Genomic DNA, 17,043 nt, shown 5'->3' on the forward strand with positions numbered 1-17,043 from the left:
GTATATATATATAATTATATATATATGCACTAATTATATATATAGATAGACACACACACATATACACACATATATGTATATATATAATTATATATATATGCACGAATTATATATATATATATAGACACACACACATATACACACATATATATATGTGTGTGTGTCTATATATATATATATAATTCGTGCATAGGGGTGTCCTCCATAAATACACTGCCTATATGTGACTGAATTTCTAATTTCTAATTTGTTGAACGGGAAAACTCTTACCCTGAAGGATCATTATTACAATTTCCCTGGAAGAATAAAATACCGCCAAGCAGCATACCTCAGGGAATAAATATACATCATACTTTCATGAAATTTGCACACAATCCGGGTCAGGTGGTTAATGAAGCCATAAACTATACTATGTCTGAAGTACTAAACATTACCTTATTCAGTTGGCCTCGGCGGTGTTAAGAGAGCGGAAGATGTTTATTGCCAGAAGCTACCCTTCTCGCCTGGCGAGGCCCGTTGATAGCCAGCTCTTTGTAAATAAACATATAACCTTTGCAAAGGTAATTTAAGGCCGTGCCTTAAAGAAGATGGTAAGGTGCACGGGGAGGGAGAGCGAAAATAAAAAATCGCATGAATAAAGTCGAAGGCTGCAGGCTAGGGTGGTTATTAAGTCCCAAGCTGTTTTTCCTTCACTTTTCCTCACCACCGAAATAAAAACAATTATTGCTATGATGCTCTAAAATTAGAACACATTTGTCGTTTTTAAAGGCAGCCACAACTGAACTTGAGCTCAGCAGTAAAAGCGGAGGCAAAGCAAACAGTTGTGCCCGGGGCCTGCCCTCTCGGAGCTTGGCACCAGCTGGGGAGGAGAGCATCACCCCCGGGGTGTGGGTTTAAGCGCAGGGGCCCTGGCGGAAGAGGCATCGTAAAAGGGATTTAAGAAATCCCCGTCGGCCGGGGCTACAGAGCGCATCACCACCCCACAGAGAGCGCCCCTAAACCGCCCTGTGAGGGGATTGGCTGCAGCCCCACCAGAAAGGTAAGCTTTATTATTCCATATGGCCAAGCTTCATGGAATGTGCTGGTGTGTTCCAGAAAGCCGGGGGTCGTTAAACAGGATTCCTCCCCGCCCTCTTCTAACTCTACTACTTCTCTGCTGCGCAGAGAGAGATTTGCCTAAGTGATCAATTACCAATGACCCAAAGCCTCCGCCTTCCTTTGGCTAAGAGGAAAAAGTTCAAATTTGTGACTCCGGGTTCGATTATCAGAGCGTGTTGGCCAAAGGAGGCTTTTATTCAGAAAGTGCGAGTGTTTCCACCTCCCCCAGCCCACATTTTCGTCAACTTATTTAGACATCACTGCCAAAAAAGGTTTGGCCGGTCCCCTTAATTACTGAGATAATTGCCTTAATTCTCTCTTCACTTTGCTAATGTAGCTCTGGCTTTGAATCTTATGTTTTATCCATTAGATCATTGTAATTGGAAAAAAAAAAAAAAAAAAACTAGGTTATGACCCAGTGAATCCTAGCCTAGGCTTTTTAAACAATGTTGTGAAGGGTAGAGATTTAGATACACGGAGGATACAGATAGATATAGATATAGATATACATAGATATAAAGTTATGTAAGATTTATATAAAATATAGAATCGTATATATTTTCCATGTATATTCACTCATATACATGAAGTGAAAACAGATTTCCAAGGGAGAAATATTCTCACACATATGCAAGCTCAAATTTTGAAACGGCTTAAATAAGGAAATTAGTTTTCTGTTATGTAAATATTTGCACTTACAAATAATCTAGTGTTCCACCACGAATCTGGTTTTTTTCAAGAAAACCAAAAAACAGCTAAGACTGAGGGATGTGGGATATGGGAACCGAGAGCTCTGATTCAGCCCGAGCTGTTCTGCACAGATCCTTGGGTTCCAAGCCTTCCACGCCAGCGAACACTCATTCCCTCTCCTGCCTCCTGCCATCACGAGGTGAAGGGCGAGTTCCAGCCAGAAAAGAGAGACAAGGATTGTCCTCTCTTCCATCGGCCCACAGGCCGCCTCTGGTTTTCAGGACAAAGACACAAACTGCTGGCTTTTAGTGTGGACCCCGTGGCAATTCCGAGAGAAGACCTGGCTTTCGTTTTAATGCTATTGTAAAATGTCTAGAGATGCTTAGCTATAAGGCACCATAAAAGTTTAAGATATTATTGTTAAAAGGACAGAGCAAAGCTTTTTTTTTTTGCTCATGGCAAAAGGTTCAGCCGAGTGCGGAGACACAGGGGCTGGAAAAAAGTGTGAGGAGAATCCAGGAGGGCTATTTGTGGCTGGTCGTGTTGTTTTGATTTTCATTTTCAAGTCTTTATGTCAACAGTTTTACGGGACACAGTTGTTTGAGGTGCTACAGATGGGGACTTCACATCAGCTTTGCTTTGTTTGAGAAAGGTTGGAGTTCGGCTGAACTGAAGAGCGTAAAAATATACATTCAGAGCAACCAAAGAAAGCCAGATGAATTCATTAACCCACGGAGAAAACCTCTTGTTCCTAATTCTGGCCCTGAATCCTTTTCTAACTTTGCTTTAGTCGGGGGAAGTGCTGTTTTGGTGGCTACAGATGCTTCTTTTTTTATCACAGTTTTGTCCAATACCTCTGGAACGCGTCCACGTCCGTTTTCTGGATGATGGATTCGCATCCCAAACCCACCGGAAACTAGGAGCTGTATTGTAATTTTCAGTATCATTCCCTCAACAGACACTCGCTGAATATGTTCTACCTGTAGGCACTGGACTGTCTTCTGAGGACAAAGCCCTGAGTAAAAGTGAACGTGGCGTCTGCCCTCATGCAGTTGAAATCAAGCCAGCGAAACACACATCCATCGCATCAGCACGCAGCAAAACAGAAAATTCTGACTGATGCAGGTGCTGTGAAGAAATACAAGGAGCTGTGAGCGTTTAAAGTAGGGGATAGGATCAAGCCAAAGAAAGATGTCCCAAGAAATAGTAAAAGCAATACGTATTGAAAACTCACTACGAACTATGGTTCAGAGCACTTAGACGTATTTTTTTCTCTTCAGCCACATGAGACAGGGATCGTCTATTATTATTCCCACTCTAGAGATGAGAAGGCTGAAGCAGAGACTCTCGAGTCGAGAGCTGAACTTGGGATGCGCTCAGCCAAGATAGGCAAGGTTATGCTCTGCTACCAAGAATCCCCCAAATATGAAAGTGTACTGCTTGCCTCGATATTTCAGGAGGGGAGAATAATCCAGACATAGGTGTCATCGTATGCGAAGACCTTGCTCTTGCATGGAGCCTGGACAGGATTGCAAAGCAGGGTGGACGACAGGTCTAGAGCAGACCAGGAGCAGACCTGGAGACCGGCAGGTAGGAGCTAGACCACTCAGAGTGCATCCTGTAGAGCAGACTTAGCAAGTATCCACTAAATAGCCAAGCATGCCAGATCTCATTCCGGACACTTCATTCAACACAGCCCTCCATCCTCCCAAGCCCTCTCTTTTCCTTCTTTTGTTTGCTTTTTAATCTCTTTTACTTGCTTATTTATTTTTGAGAGAGAGAGGAGGAGGAGCAGAGAGAGAGGGAGACACAGAATCTGAAGCAGGATCCAGGCTCCGAGCTGTCAGCACAGCTTGAACTCCCGAACCGTGAGATCGTGACCTGAGCTCAAGTCGGACACTCTACCGACTGGGCCACCCAGGCGCCCCGCCCTCTCTTTTCACTTGAGATGTTTATTTTGTACTTATTGAGCAGGCACTTTTAGACCTAAGTATACCAGTTTTGATCATCTGTCGTGCTTGGGAGTGTATGCGTGGATGTATACTCAAAATCAACGAGTTCCGGAATGCTAACGCTTCTTACATTCTGAGCCAGGCTCTGCTGAATCAGAGTTTTACTCCAAATCATGGATGTCAATGTCTGAGGTTTTTTGTTTGTTTGTTTGTTTGTTTGTTTGTTTGATTTTAAATTATTTATTTATTTCGAGAGAGACAGAGACAGCATGAGTGGGGGAGGGGCAGAGAGGGAGAGGGAGAGAGAGAGAGAATCCCAAGCAGGCTCCATGCTGCCAGTGCAGAGCCTGATGCAGGGCTTCAGCTCATGAAACCAGGAGATCATGACTTGAGCCAAAACCAAGAGTCAGGCGCTTAACCAACTGAGCCACCCAGGCATCTCAAGATGCCATCTATTGTAACACACAGTCTGATTTCAAGACTATTGAAACGTGGGGAGATATTGGAATTGAATGATATGGTAGTAGTATTTACTGAGTCCTTACTTGGGCCAGATATCGAATTAATCGTCGCATACTAACTCATTTCAACTTTGTAACAAGCCCAGTTAGGTGTTATTTCTGTCCCCACTGCGCAGAGGAGGAAACAGAAGTTAACGCCTTATCAGAATTGTGGATCTGGGTGTAAACCCTTGATCTGCACCTGATACCTCTCGTTCTGAAACATTACAGTAATTGTAAGCCATTTACTTGTGGCAAAGTGAAACTCGAGGCTACTGAGGGCGTTTGTCTACTCTAATTGGAGAAGACCGGGGATATTGTTCAATGTTTTTTTTGTTTGTTTCTTTGTTTTCACTTGATCAACATAGATACAATCCAAATCTATGTTTATATATAATGTCACCTACATTTCAGATCTGGATTCTAAACGCTCCCCAGAAGGAGCATTTGAGCCGGTAAAATATGGTTGACTTTTCTCGGTGGGAGTTGTTGCAATGGTGATACCGAATTAGAGAAGGACAAATACCCTTCTCATTGCTGTCAAGAAGCCCACCTTGGTCTGAACCCCAAGAGCACACTCCCCAGCCGTTCATTTTCAGAAGGGGAAGAACGTAGCTTGCCCAGCTGTGGCTCTTCTGTGAATTCCTCCTGTCTCAGAATCACCTATGTTCGATCCACCTGTGTCCAGTCTCCAGCAAGCTGTCCTTTTTGGGCACGTCTATTCTTCCGTCTGGGTCAAGTGTAAAAGACAGTGAGGAGGTTAAGGCAATCCAGGATACACTCGTAAGAGTTTTGGACAGTTCGTGTTACTCCACAAATCCAGATGATCGCTCACGTTCCTATGAAATGAGTACTTACACCCTTCGGTTAATCCGTATTTCTCTGATTCGATCCTGATGACAAGGGGAAATTACCCGGTAAGAAAAGCCTAGTGAAAAAGTGAAAAAACACAGTTTTCCTACTTCCCTGTCAGACCCCGCAGGAACCTGATGAGTTCAATCTCAAACCAAAGGTGAGACTTTTAAGCTCAGATTCCATTTCCTTTTCAGCCCAAATCTGACATTCTTCTGCAGATAAAAATAAGGTTTTAAAGATGGTTTTAAAGAACAGCATTGGGTTTTTTTTGGACACCAAAAATGTTTTATTTAAAAAAAAAAGTTCATTGAGTTCAGTTTAAATGAATCAGAAACATATGGGTCAAATTTTCCTTAATATACACTTGGGCTTAAAAATTAAGGGAAAAGTACTAGGGGAAAAAAAAACCTCTCTCTCGTTGTGCTGAAATGAGAACATTTGGAAAGAAATTGCCAACATTTGACAAGATTAAAGTATAGCCAATTTCACCCATCTCTTGGTGACAAAAGCCTGGGGACCATACTGTCATCATTAGGGCAAGGGTAGGGCGTCATGATGGAGGATGTTGGAGAAATAATTTTTTTTTTCCTTCCAGAACTTGAACTCCTGTATGTACACGCAATTATTTCATTCTGGAGCAAAAGGATAGAGACATACTCTAAAAACATTCTGACTTGGCTTCTCATGGTATATTAAAAGCATACTATAGAGGCACAGACTCACAGTTTGGAGGTTTAACCCCAGGGAGAGAAAATTATGGTTCTCTCCATTTATCCCTGAACCCTGCAGCTGGTAACAGTGTCCTCTGTTAGTAATTACACTGAACAGATGAGGGACTTTTTAATTTTTTTTTTTTTATTTTGACCTGCAGTTAAACAAAATTTGCTTGTTTTATTTTTGGTTAAAAAATGATGAGGCAGCACCAACCCCAATTTCACCCCAGAGCTGTTGATTTTCCCCCTCCTTCCTAATTTGTTTCAGACTATGAGTGCAGAGTCCCTTTTTTAGTGGGAAACATTTGCTGCCAAGACCTTCAGGGGATTTATCTGCAGTTTATTTTGTTAACTACGAGTTTTAGATTGTTGCGAGTTTTTTTTGTTTGTTTGTTTTGTTTTTTTTCTTTTGCTCGTTTCGAACGTGGCAACGGGAAAGTTCACCTTCTGCTTTTGGGAAACAAATGCACAGCGAGAGAGAAAGAAGCGTGGGTCTAAAGTCATCCCAAAGTGTCACCAACGGCCTCCAGCCGATGGTAACTATAAAGAGGGATAACGAAATAATACAAATGAATTCACTGTCTTAAAAGGTCTCGAGTATAGTGTGGGCTCCACTCTCTCACCCTTCCCCTTGTAATTCAAATTTAACACTAATAAACGAGAGGAACTAAAGATAATTGGCTAGAATCAAGCATTACATCTGGGGCATTTCACAAGCTGGCCCCAGCCAGGCAACAGCAACTCAGTGCAGTTTAAACTTCTGCGTTCAGAACAAAAAACAATGGTTCATGAGGTGGAAAGAATGTTGTACAAACACCCCATCGCCCTGGCTGGTATTTATAAAGTTTTGGCAAAATTTCATAACAAATTTTAAAATAATGTGAAAGTGCCCTGTTTCCGGTTTCTACCCCGCACCATGCCTGTCTTGAGGATGTTGTGGTTCAGGGCAAGGGGCCAAGGATTTTGCCTGGCAACCCGAATGGAACAGACAGGCGCTAATAATCTGCACGTTTGAACAGGGCTTTCTTATTTTACGTTTCGAGCAGCGTTCGTATATATCCTTCCACAGGCTGAGGTCCTCCTCCCCAGCCTGGTGGACCAGGCTGCTTTTATTTTCTTGATGGGGAAACCAAATTAAGAGAGATGAGGGGCACACTTAACGAGGATTACTGGTGGAATGTAAACCCACTTTTCCGACCCTTCAGCCAAAGAAGTGTTCATTGAGATTCAAATGTGGGATAACTACCCCCAGTCCTCTTTTTCACCCTCTTTCCTCTCTCCTCTGTAGGGCTTCCCTCCCCACAATCACAGGGGAGTCTGTGCGTGGTCCCAAGAGCACCACTAGAATCATGCAGAACCTACCAGTTATGCCGCAGGGAGCAATTCATCTGAGGCCGACCCACTGTTCGGTAGGCACTGAAAGCACTAAATTCACCGATCGGTATTTTTTGCAAAAACAGAAAAGCAATTTAATTTGCAAAAACAGAACAGCAATTTAATTTGAAGGCCAGTGTGGGGGCGCCTGGGTGGCTCAGCTGGGGAAGCGTGGGATTCTTGATGTCAGCTCAGGTCATGATCTCACAGTTCGTGAGTTCGAGCCCTGCACCTGGCTCTGCCCCGACAGCGTGGTCAGAGCCTGCCTGGGATTCTCTCTCTGTCTCTCTCTGCCCATCCCTCCCTCCCTCTCTCTCTCAAAATAAATACATAAACACCTTTTAAAGGCCAACGTGAAAAATTCAGGCTATTGGCATTTTTTGCCGCTGTCCCTAAAACTCGAAGGATGCGAGCCACCCTATAAAATGTAGCCAAACATATATCTTCTTTTCCGACACATATTTTATCCATGAAAATGTGCGCTCTGCCCATTTGGTGAACAGCAATGCATCCGAAGGAAGCACAGCGTACTGGAAAGAAAAAAAGGCTTTGAGGCAAGGAAAGCCTGGGGTAGTATCTATTTCTACCATTTCACAGTTATGTGACTTTTGAGCGTGTTATTTTACCTCACTGATACTTAGTGTCTTCTATAAACCCGTTCCTTTCATCTGGGAGGATTTTTAGGAGGATTACACTCGACCACGTATGTGATACATCCGCAAAATGGTAGCCTCTTTGTCAAATACGGTACAGGACATTTTTAACTCACTGATGTTCCAGAAGCTTCTTCTTCAGCTTTGGTTTTCCAGATGGAGTGCTGGCCTGTAACTGTATCTGTGGGACCGGCTTGTGACCACAGTAACGATGGTGTAATATGCACGGGATGAAATGGCACGGTGTTAGATGATGCTGTGACACAGGTGGTTTTTTGTTTGTTTTCGCTTTGTTTTCTTTTGTGTTTCCTACCGGAGACCTGCCCACCCACTGGTGGGTTATGGTAAGGATGGAGTGGAGGGGGGGGGAAGGGAAGTGTGTGAAAAAAGGACTACTTAATTCTTTAAATATATTATTTCATTTAATTCTTTCAACAACCTGAAGTGCAGAATTAAGCAATTATATAATTAGCCAGCGAATAGATCAGCTATTTATATAGCCAAACTCAGTAATTAGGACTGAAAACATTATTAACTGAGTTTGTAAATGAACCCTTCAGGTATTTACCTTAACTCTGCTTCTTTTTCTTCACCGTAAATTATCAGCCTAGGATAATTTATTCGGTTAACTTAATTGGCATTAGAGCTCAACCAGATAATTCAGATCTAAATTATTCACATTATCTTTCAAATTATCCCGACATTCAAAGAATATTCCCACTTCTGTTCGCCTTTATGTGTGGGGTTTTGCCTACAATGAGACAACCTATGTACCATAAAACCCTGAGTATACGCTCTGCCTGGTTGATCTCATCTTGGGATCAAAAGGAGGCAAAGCAAAGTTTTCTAAAGTTTTAAAAACTAGAGCAGTGGCCTTTTTGAGTGATATGCAATGTCAGACATTTCAGGGCTTTGAGCCGAAGGACTTTCTGTAGGTTTAGATGTAGGATTATTCCAGGATCCTAAAAGACTGAGAACTTTAGTAAGAAGTATTTTGCAGTTATATTGAAAATTAGGGTAGGTGTGTGTATATTTAAGAATGAAGGGGCATCCACCTAAAATATGAAAAGGAGTCTTGTTTTTAGATGACATTGCAAATTTAAGGTTTCATTTAAAGCTAAGTATTGTAGGGGCGCCTGGGTGGCTCAGTCAGTTAACTGTCCGACTTCAGCTCAGGTCATGATCTCACGGTTCGTGAGTTCGAGTTCCGCGTCGGGCTCTGTGCTGACCGCTCAGAGCCTGGAGTCTGCTTCAGATTCTGTGGCTCCGTCTTTCTCAGCCCCTCCCCTGCTCACTCGCTCTCTTTCTCTCTCTCTTTCAAAAATAAATAACCATGAAAAAAATTTAAAGCTAAGTGTAGTAATACAATTATAGAAGAGAAAAAACAAAGTAGATATAAAGCAATAAAAATTTAAGTAATTCCCTATAGACTCATCATCATTATGTTCTATTCCCCCACCAAATCCTTGAATTATATGTTTAGATATTTTGTTCATTCTTGACATATACTGCATTTAATAGAAAAGTAATAGGTACATGGATATTAATACTCCCCTGGACTGGAAAACATGTCATAGAAAATCAAAATACATTCATAAATACAATGGGGATGTTGTATATATGGTATCCTTTAACCACTGGGTATAACCGTAATCAAAGCCGGGAAGACCCAACAAACATATGTCTTATGCAAAATAAAAGTGCGATTTCCTGCTATCTTAATAGCGTTACTCAGTTTCAGAATCATAGAAATTCGGGACTTAGGACAACCCTTTGCCATTTTGAAGTTGTGGTTATGAGTATTTCCAAGTTAGACCTACTTTCTAGATTCAAATTTAAGCATCTGTGGACCACCTGGCTTCAGTACCCACTTAACTTGAGATAGGAGGTGATTTCTTCTAGAAGCATGCAATCACAGTGGTTCCCCCAGAATATAGCAAGTACAAGCCACAAAGTGGTAGAAATTGGGCCAAGAATTTAACATAGAGTTGCTATGTTTTCTCCTCTTCCCCTCGCTGTATTATTCTTACAACGTTGAACCACTGAAGGTTGAGGATAAAGGAATTCCAGACCTACCCATTTTAACTTGTTGTAAATTGGATCAGTTCAGCCAAATTTTCTTACGTACAAGAACAGATGGTATGATATTTTATCATAAAATTACTTTTCCTTTGCTTTACGGTAAAAAAAAATAAAATAAAAATCCAACCCCAAATGACAGTATATTTTTCACAGACCTATGGCCTGTTATAATCTGAGTTTATTTCAGCTCCCTGACCTAATTTGTGGTTGAGTATGGCTTCTTTCGTGCCTGCAGATGTACAAAATGAAAAAAGTTCTTTTATGAATGGAAATATTTTTTTCCTGCTTATGCAATAGATGGGTGTTTAAGAAGAGGGAAAAATAGTTCCCCCACGTTTGTCATCCAGGTTCCATTTGTTCAGATAATGGACTCACTACTTTACTTATCGGGACATTGCTCTCTCGTTTCAAAATTAATTATAGAACATACTCAAATGTGTACCTCTGCCTGTGTGTACACAAAGTGGACATTTGAAGAAATCACTTGAATATTTCAGGCAAAAAAAATACTTTATTTAAAACATGTAATTGATTAAGGGAAAGTAGAGAATTTTGTTTGAATTATTAAGAGAATTGTGTGCTGTTAATTTCGTTTTTGTGTGAGTAGAGTCATCTTTTAAATAATTCATGCTTCCTTATGACCAAGTTTTCTTCCTTTGCTCGTATGTACTTTGCAGATGATTATGGATTCTGAAACCACAACACGTGACCAGGAAAAATGAAGGCTCGTTCAATGAATTTCATGATATCCCAGTATTTTTTTTTCTTCCCTCACAAGATATGTTCTCTCTCTCAGCCTGGATCATATGCTGTGCCCCCAAATTGGAAGAATTTAAAGAAATTCGGGATTTGGGGGTTGGCTGGATGTGTGTGTGTTTCTTGTCTTCCCTCTGAGAAATGGAGAAGTTAGTTTCCCTTTCTTTTGCACATCTAGTTTCCTTAGAAGGGACTAGAAGCTATTGCCGTGTGAAAGTTTGGACTTAGGGATGAGAAAGTGAAGCCAAATACAGATATCCATCTAGCATGAATCCCTTTACAACTTGTGCTAATTGGCAATTTTGGGTGGTCTTGGTAGAGAGACTAATAATTGAACGGGAAAGAAGTCACAATTCCCGAAATGGACCTACTAGTCCCTGAGCAGTGTCATCGTAACAAGAATGTACTGGAATGTTCAGCTAATTTCCTCTATAGACCTACTGCTGGGGTAAAGAGGGGATTCGAGCTTTGCTCTTGGGGTGCCGCCTGTCACCAGCACCAAATTTAGTCCCAAGACACCGGAGGAAACTATGTCAGGCCTATCTTGCAGCATCTTTCTGATTCACAGCCGAATCACAATGTACCATGAAGGGTTTGCAATAAAGAGTGATATGTTGGGGAAATTAAATCATGAATTAGAGCTGTTAATTACACACACGTTGGTTTAAAGCTGAAACAAATGCTTCTATCTGCCCTTTGTTGCACATTTTACATGCCTGCCTGTTCCTCCGCTGCTGGTGCTCGGTCTGTTTCTCTCTGATCTACTGCCCCTAACACCTTCGCTACCCAATTCCAAGCGCTAACACAAATGTAAAATGTAAATTGCGGCCTAGATTGTTGCTACCAGAGTGTGGAGAGAGACTCCGGGTTCCGTAACAGCCTAGACATACGGAGGATCGACTTCCGCATCCTTGTATGTTGACAAACTCTTCTCTTCTCCATCACTTTCCCCTTCGGTTCCTCATCCAGTTTTGTTCTTGGCCAATCGCATACATTTCCCCTACTAATTCACATGCGTTTTTATTCTTGGCAGGGAAGAGACCGCCTATGCGCTAGAGACCTCCAAGCCAACTTACTTCGCACTGAAATTTCCTTCTTCTTTTCCTTCTCATTATAAAGGCTGACGCATAATTTAACCAACGTTTCCCTCCAGCGGCGATCGTCCTATCTTGCTGGGTCATCCCCAAACTGCGAAGGCACGACTGACGGCCATAATGCGCTTTAACGAACTTCCATCCCCCCACCCCCGCCCCCGAGAACTTTCTATCAAAGAAGTGGTTGAGTTATTCTGAAGTTGAAAACTACTGAGAGAAGAACACAGGCAAGACACAGCCGGGCGGACCCAGTGTGCTTGGAGGATGAGGAGTAAGTTACTGTGGTTTACGATCGTGCAGGATAAGAAGTAGCAGGAGATGGTCTACGAAAGGAATATTATGTTCCAATTATGATAGCTCTTAGGCAGCAAGGATTTGGATTTCATCCAGCAAGCAGCAGGAAGGAATCAATGGACATTTTTGTCAAGAGATAGTATCCACTTTGTTGTTTAGAAGAAAAAAGACACACACACACACACACACACACACACACACACACGGTCCGGTGATGTTACAGAAAAAAATTAACCAAGGAAAAGAGGAAAACCGTTGCGCTCATCAGAACAAGAGGTGATGTGACCTAGTGTAAGGCAGTGGGAGCATGTGAATGGCAAGGAGGAGACTTAGTTTGGTACCATTCTGAGACCAAGGGATGGCGGTACTTAGCATTCTATTGATGTGATAGACGGTAGAGAAGGGTTTAAAGTGGATGGATAATAGCTTCTGTCACCCAAAGAGGTCAGAGAAAAGAACAGATGTTGCCAAACAGTCTCTACATTTTATTTTATCTGTAATGCATCTGAAATTCTTAAGGATCCTCCAAGAGGAGATGCCTGTAGAGAGTTGAAAACACAGCCTAGTTTTACCTAGCGGAGTCAGGGCTGAAGAAAGACGTTAGGTGACCATCAGAAGTTACTGGAATTGCCTGCAAAGAGAAAGAGAGTGTACGATGAACGGAACTGGGAACAGAGCCATCAAGACCACCAGCATTTAAGGAGCTGGGGGTAGGGCGGGGGGAAGGGGCACCAATGACTGAATCAGAGAAGAAACTAATTGAAGAGAAAATCGGGGCAAGATTCTTGCTATAACATCCCAAGAGTGAACCTGCCAGCTATGGGAGTGCAGGCTGCCAAAAAAACAAACAAACAAACAAACAAACAAACAAAAACCCCATGCAGATTCCACTGCTAAATGGCAACGAGCACATAACCCCTTCTAACCTTCTAACGTGTTTTGTTTTTTGTTTTTTTCTCTCCAAAAGCTACTACAACCCCAGACATGCTTTGGGAGTCAGTATTTAAAAGTTCCTGTTTTAATTTGGATGGTTGTTGCTTTTTAAACAAGCAAAATAAAATGGGGATTTTTCCAGTCCTTGAGATGTGGTTAAGTCCTTGAGAAGGTGCTCAGCAGTGAATTGAAGCAAAAGTGTTCCCAGCTTAAATAATCATATTACTGGTTTTGTGTTTCATGTTAACAAACAGCAACTTGACCTGAGTTGTTGGGATTTTTTTTTTCCTGATGCGTATTTCTTCTTTTATTTATTTGTGATTGGCTTGGGAATTCCGGTGACTGTTTACTGTGACTGATGAAAATTAAATCAGAAAATCATTACTTAGGCCTGTACTGAGAAATAGGATGTTATATCTACAGCGGATACTTCTGTTCTGAAACTAATGCTTTATTTATTTAGCTGTTCATTTTAGGAACATGAAAAGCATGTTTTAAAAACCCCCAAATTAGCCTTGGGAACAGATGAATAAATATGAAAACAATTTATCCCTTTAACAGCCTAATAAAATATGTTTTCATTATGCTGACTGACCCTGATAAATTCAATAGCCATCAGTTAAATATATCCATCATCCTTGAGAAGTATATCCAAATGTTTGCTCATTTTCTGATCCTCAACGAGCCTTGGTCACATGATGATCATTAATTGTGACATCTCTAATGTAATCCGTTTCGGCTCTCATTTTTTAAAAAGAATGGTAAGGTAGATCTTCTCCCTTCACAAAAGGAAAGCTTTCTGAAATCTTACTTCAAGCCATTTCCCAAAATGTGACTTCAGTTCATTTGGTTTGTCTTGTCCGGTTTCTTTAGGCTCCTTCCGACTCTATAACGACTTTTTCCTGTTACGGAGTTAACGGCATTGCTTTGCCATCAGGTATTGACTCGCCTCTCGCGGAGCAGGGGGCGACGGCTGTGATCTGGGGTTGTCACTGCCAATGGTGGCAGCCGCGTCTTCCTGAGGGTGCCCCATGGGTAGCACGGGTCCTGCGAGGTCGTCTTTTTTTACCCTTCACTCTGCATTTCAGAAGGACTAATACTTAGGGTACATGAGGGGAAAGAGGAACCTTTCTCGTTGCTTGATAACCCTCAGATTGCATCTGAAAGTGAGTGCATCAGTCAGGACCCTGAGAAGTGGATAATCTTAGGGCCAGAGGAAGGCAGTCACCCTCAGTCAGTCAAAGCTGGCAGGCCTGGGGGGACGTCCTGGGCCAAGTTCCCCAGTTAGCAGATATTCACGAGTGCCTAAACATGACCCATAGGCAGGCATCCCAAGAGAGCCTTTCCAGCCATTTCTTGTTCTTCATTTGATAGGCTGTCACGTGGTTTTCTCTTCCTCCCCTCCCCCATGGGGCCTTGCTGCTCTAATCCCTAAAACCAGGAACACGTGCTCTTGTTTGCACATCTGGCCTGGGTGAGCCTGGCTCCAATTTAAAAACCTACATGTTGGTCCAATTCCATTATTGGACAAGGAAATTCTGTTAACTGGCGGGCTCATTTGCATGTCATTACCCAGAATGCCTACCCAGCCCACAGATGTTTCCCAGACGCGGGGTGGGAAGAGAGCGGGGGTAAAGGTGATGGTGTGGCAACAGAGCGATTTGTGTATATGTTACTCAACATTCTTCTCCCTCTGTTTCCTATCAAGAGACATAATGTAATACAAAGTTAGGCATTTTCACCTCGCTTGGAGAAAATGTTCACTCTGATTTCAGGACATCTAAACAAGTGGAAACCAGAAAAACTAACCACCAGGTAATGTTCTCTTAAGGCCTACAGTTAAAAGAGAGGAGAACGGATTTCCATACCGTGTTCTCAATGTTTGCCGTGGAATTCTCTTTTCCTTGGGGATCGAAACAATTTTTTTTTTTTTTTTTTTTTTTTTTTTAGTGATGTTAAACGGATAAAAGTGTGGAGGGTCTCAGTGGGACTCGATTTTTATAAGGCTTTTAATTGGATAACTGGCAGTCACACCGTTCTTGTCTTCAAAATGGAACACATTTGGTCACAATGTAAACTTCTCTGTTGTTTTGTGAAAAATGTCTAAAGGCGTCTTGGCAACAGCTGTGAAACTGGGCTCTTTCCACACACAAAAAGTGACGACTTAGAATGCCCACAGTGAAAGGTTTGGGGGGGGCGGGGTGTTTCTGCTTATATCGTGCAAAGGAAGGAATGCTTCGTTCACAACAGAGACCAAAAAAAAAGAGAGAGAGAGGGGAAAAGAAATGAAATCAAATATAAAATAAAATAAGATAAAATAAAATAAAGTCAAAACTATAATTGCTTTGGGGACTGAAGTTAAAACGCAGGTGTTTTGAGGGGAACATAAACATTTTTTTCCTAAATGAGGCGTTGAGGGCTGGGAGAAGGGCAGTAAAATTAGTGGAATTACTGCCTGATTTTAACCAGATGATTGTTGCAGTTCGACACCAGCGAGTTTTCATTAGGGACTCTAATTTACAAGCCATTCAACACATTCCAGTGGAACACAAGTGCTCCCCCAGGTCCTAAAGAATGCCAGCTCTCCCACTTTATGGCAGAGAGGCCGGACTGCGAGGTTTTTAAAGGCCAACAGGACTACGGAAGGGAGCCCAAGATCTGCGAACTGGTGATGATCGCCCTGGCTCCCTGAAGGAGATGGTCCCAGGGAACCAACTTCTGTGCGACTCGGTCGCCGATCGCAGCCACGTGGTCGCTAGGCGTGGGCCCCGGGAATGGTGTTTCAGACATGCCCGGGACACTCAAGTGTTATCCGTTCGCATGTACCAGCATTAGATTATCTTCTGATTCGTGCCTCGGAGGGGATGTCTGGCCTGATTTCCCTCAACACTTAGGATTGGCGGTCACGCAATTGCATTCGGTAAATAATCTTGCAATGTTCCACGGCGTGTGTATTCCTGTTAAGCGTCAGGATTTCTGTGGTCTGCACCTCATGTAGTGCACCTAGACAGCTCATGTGTTTTTATTGTGATACGTTGGCGCGTGATGTTGAAAAGCCATGTGTCGAGGTCAGGAGTTCAAACCCTGCTTGTAGTCGCAAACCTGCTCTAACCTCACCAAGGTCAACAAGGGGAACAACGTACGAGAGCATCCCAAACCAAACTCGTCTCCTAAGGATGAGGCCACTGGGTGCCTCGGTAGAGCATCGAGGGCCTTATTCTGTAACCCAGAAACAGACCAGGCAGGCCGAGAGCATTTGAGATCTTGAATACTCTGGAACAGAGGCTGGGCGTCATTAAAGCATCCGAAGTAAAATCACCACAAGTGAACGTAACGTTCACTGGAAGACATGGCCGAGATCAGGCACCTGAACCCTTCTAGGTTCACAAAATCTCTCCAGTTGTAGTAAGTGGCCTCAACGTTGTGAGTGGTAACCCACTTGCCCAGCACTGGTGAGACTTGTCCATAACATCAGGAAAAGCTGACACAGTCCATTTACCAAGCCATATTGTCCCTGTTGTCCGTGAAAAACACCAGCCCTTTGCTCCCCCGCAGGTATCCAAATGTTTCGTGCTCGTCTGGGCTTTACCATTCCTTTTTATCTTTTCGCCCCGGCTGGTGGAAGGTGGCACAGGCTATGATCTACAGAACCTCAGCAGTTGTGTTTGTTCATATTTTATCCGCGTGGATTCTATACAGGGGTTGAAACTTAATTAAATATTATTCTGCACATCCAGCAAGTACTCCTCTGCTGATTGGCCAAAAAAAAAAAAAAAAAAAAAAACCAACCCATAATAAACAACGAAGCCAAAAACCGTAATAAACAACCAATTGAGAGCCAATTGGGGTGACAAAACCTTAGAGCCTCGTTTTTAAAAACCTGTATCTAGAGAACCAATACTAGAAGAAATAAAGATTTAATCCATAGGTAGATAGGTCACTGAAGGCACAGAATTACTTTCGGTAATTCATGACTGAGAATGATTTGTTTCAACTCGTTTTATGGTGGGGTGCGCAACAAGATTAAAAGATTTTCTTTTTTTGGTTTC

At 42.4% G+C, this 17,043-nt stretch overlaps 1 long non-coding RNA gene across 2 annotated transcripts; it reads left to right on the forward strand.

Annotated features, from left to right (window-relative positions):
• Positions 1-774: 774 nt before the first annotated feature.
• Positions 775-12,880, forward strand: LOC113601929 (uncharacterized). 2 transcript variants are annotated; one of them, XR_008298992.1, is made up of 4 exons: positions 775-1,039; positions 2,370-3,378; positions 7,097-11,586; positions 11,707-12,880. It is a non-coding gene; the product is annotated as an uncharacterized LOC113601929 (long non-coding RNA). The 2 variants fall into 2 exon arrangements; XR_003423277.2 differs by having other exon boundaries at positions 783-1,039; positions 7,097-7,217.
• Positions 12,881-17,043: the final 4,163 nt, after the last annotated feature.

The sequence above is a fragment of the Acinonyx jubatus genome, chromosome B3 (assembly GCF_027475565.1).
Source record: "Acinonyx jubatus isolate Ajub_Pintada_27869175 chromosome B3, VMU_Ajub_asm_v1.0, whole genome shotgun sequence".
Lineage (NCBI taxonomy): Eukaryota > Metazoa > Chordata > Mammalia > Carnivora > Felidae > Acinonyx > Acinonyx jubatus.